General features: G+C 34.2%; 1 non-coding gene across 1 annotated transcript; it reads right to left on the reverse strand.

The window, feature by feature from the left end:
- Positions 1-1,477: 1,477 nt before the first annotated feature.
- On the reverse strand, positions 1,478-1,549 carry Trnad-guc. The gene has a single exon. It is a non-coding gene; the product is annotated as a tRNA-Asp (tRNA).
- Positions 1,550-2,736: the final 1,187 nt, after the last annotated feature.

The following is a 2,736-nucleotide window of genomic DNA, read 5'->3' on the forward strand; positions in this document are numbered from 1 at the left end:
CAAAGACCGCTAAGGTCTTTTGCGTTCAGGTACGAAACTGATTAGGGGTAAGAAATTAATATATCTGCCATTCCCCTAACAAGTTAGCCCGTTACTATCTTAGAATGCATCATCAATTAAACAGGTAATATTGTAGTCAAGCTAATTTGTAGTGGAATAAAAAAACACGAGTTTTGGATGGATTTTATTATAATTATATTAATACCGATCAGAACCAGTATATTTTATAAAAAATATTATACAAAAATCTCTCGTAAATAACGCAACAAATTTTACATTAGTTATCCGGTTCGGTGCATTTCTAAAACATTTATCAATATAACTTTTTTTTTTAAATCTTTAATGCACAACCAATAAAACGATTTACGAAAAGAGGACTTAATACTCAAGCGTTTTCAACCTTCGGACGTGTGTGAAAAACGAGTGTGGGTGTAAAAAATAAAACTTATAATGTTGCATTCTTATCATTAAAGGCAGTTAAAAAAGTACTTATAAAGCATGCATGGAATATGCTCAGATTGACGTTATTTGAAACTTTTACTTTCATTATGCGCAGCTTTCGATTTTCAGAGGGATACCTACATAGTGCATCTAGATATAAGTCAGGACTTTGAGTTCAATTCTCACTCTACTCAAGTTATGCTCCCCTAGTACAATATAGTGTGAATAGTTTTGAGTTGCACAAGCTTCATACCGTGAATCGGACCGCCAAACTCATTCCTCGAGGATTAAAGTTCCATAAAAACCTACAATCGAAGTCGACTATTAAAAGTCGGTCCAGTGCAATATTTATACGATCAGTAAAGTGAAAAAAAAAGTTAACTTAAAATTACATTAGGAATTTGAATAGCAGTAAATGCACTATAACTATACAGAGTTACACTATAATTATAAGAAATCAAGACCGAGAGCCGCACTCGATTGCCTAAAAATTGCGAAATATTACACTATTTTTGAGCCTCACCTGGAGGGAGAAGTGTACACACCTTTTTTAAATTTTTAACTATTTATGATCCCGTCTACTTCGTTATAGGTTAATATTATAAATTAACCTAAAATAAACTATGTAATACTAAATAAAATCTAAAACGTCTTCAAAACCACTGCAGCGAGGCACAGTTTTTATCTTATGTTTACTTACTTTTCCTAAAATGCTGGCAGCATTTCCCCTTTGGATGGTCAAACTAATTCTTTGGCCAAGGTAACTGCCCGCTCTAGGATCACCGGTAGACTCGATCGACCCTTTTTGATAATTCTTTAATAAGAGCTCGAGCCCCCGGACCCCACGACACAAGTTGCATCCGACTCAAGTGACATTCGCAGCCTCCAAGGTAGGAGCGTCATACCATAAGTCTCTTGCCATCGCTCTGAGCCAAACTAATATGTTCTAATACAGCTAGTACATAAAAATATTTTAAAATTAAACTAGGTAATTGAATTAATAAAATCTGAACAAAAAAAAAACGTAAAAAGGCACCTCCCCGGCGGGGAATCGAACCCCGGTCTCCCGCGTGACAGGCGGGGATACTGACCACTATACTACCGAGGATCACGTCAATTCTATTCAAATAAAGGACTAAGCTCTGCAGGGTTTATTGTTCACTTCACAAAGAACTGTCTGAGCGAACTTAATAATTATTTTGTTTGTTTTTGAAGTAAAAACAACCACTTTCTTAGCCTACTCTACACTTTGGCATTATTTCATGCGGATGAAGACGTCTATGAAGAAAACTAAAGATGTTTTTTTCTGAAAATATATAACTAAAGTAAATATTTTTTTTGGGCTCTTTCATCATCTTGACACATCTGCAATTAATTGTAAAAAAAAAACACTTTGTATTCTTCAAATTTTATAAAAAAAAATCGCAATTTTTAAATTGATAAGTGTGTAAGTGGAACCAAAAACAAATGAAAGTCAAGTACAATACTGCACGGACGCAGCTGCACGGAACGATCGGGGCACTTTTCCTGAACCAGAACCATTGGCGTAGTTTTTTTAGCCACGATGTTCTTCTTAAGCCATGCCAATGCCAAGCCATTATTGATGAATAATGAGCTGAAGGCTGAGCTGAATATTTCTTGTTTTTTATAATATGACCAAGATACAATTCTTACAACAAATTTAAATCTTTATCTACCATCATTTCTAAAAAAAAAAAAAAAATTATAATGGGAATGTACAGGCAAAACCTAATGGCAAAACTGACCTCCAGAGGGTGCCACAAGTGGCTGGCCTTGCCAAGTTCAAAACAACATTGTTTATTTAGTTTATTGCTGTAGGCTTCTTATGGTCGGGCACTTTCTGTACTCTAGTCGTTTTAATTTTAAAGTTTAAACAAAAATAATACTAATAACTTTACGTCAGTGATTGAAAATATTAATAAATTATATTTAGTAATACCACAATAAGTAATACAAAAAGTACAAATATATCGGATTCTGATTTGGACGTGTTAAGGTACGATGACACCGAAGAGACGATAAAATTACCTTTAGGTGTTTATGCTGTTCTGGTACTTAACTTACGTAGCAGTGTTAAAATTCAATACTCGTACTTCCATTCCATTGCGCAGGTACAAACAATGTCTACTGGATTTAGTTTACGCACGGAACTGTTATGTAGTTCTCAGGTAACTTGAAAGTTACCTGTACTTTTAGCGATTACACTAAGTAATTGAATAATTCCTTCAATTAAAATATAAACTGAATACTAATTGTCAGGCTAAACTGCAATAT

Source organism: Pararge aegeria, chromosome Z (assembly GCF_905163445.1).
Source record: "Pararge aegeria chromosome Z, ilParAegt1.1, whole genome shotgun sequence".
Lineage (NCBI taxonomy): Eukaryota > Metazoa > Arthropoda > Insecta > Lepidoptera > Nymphalidae > Pararge > Pararge aegeria.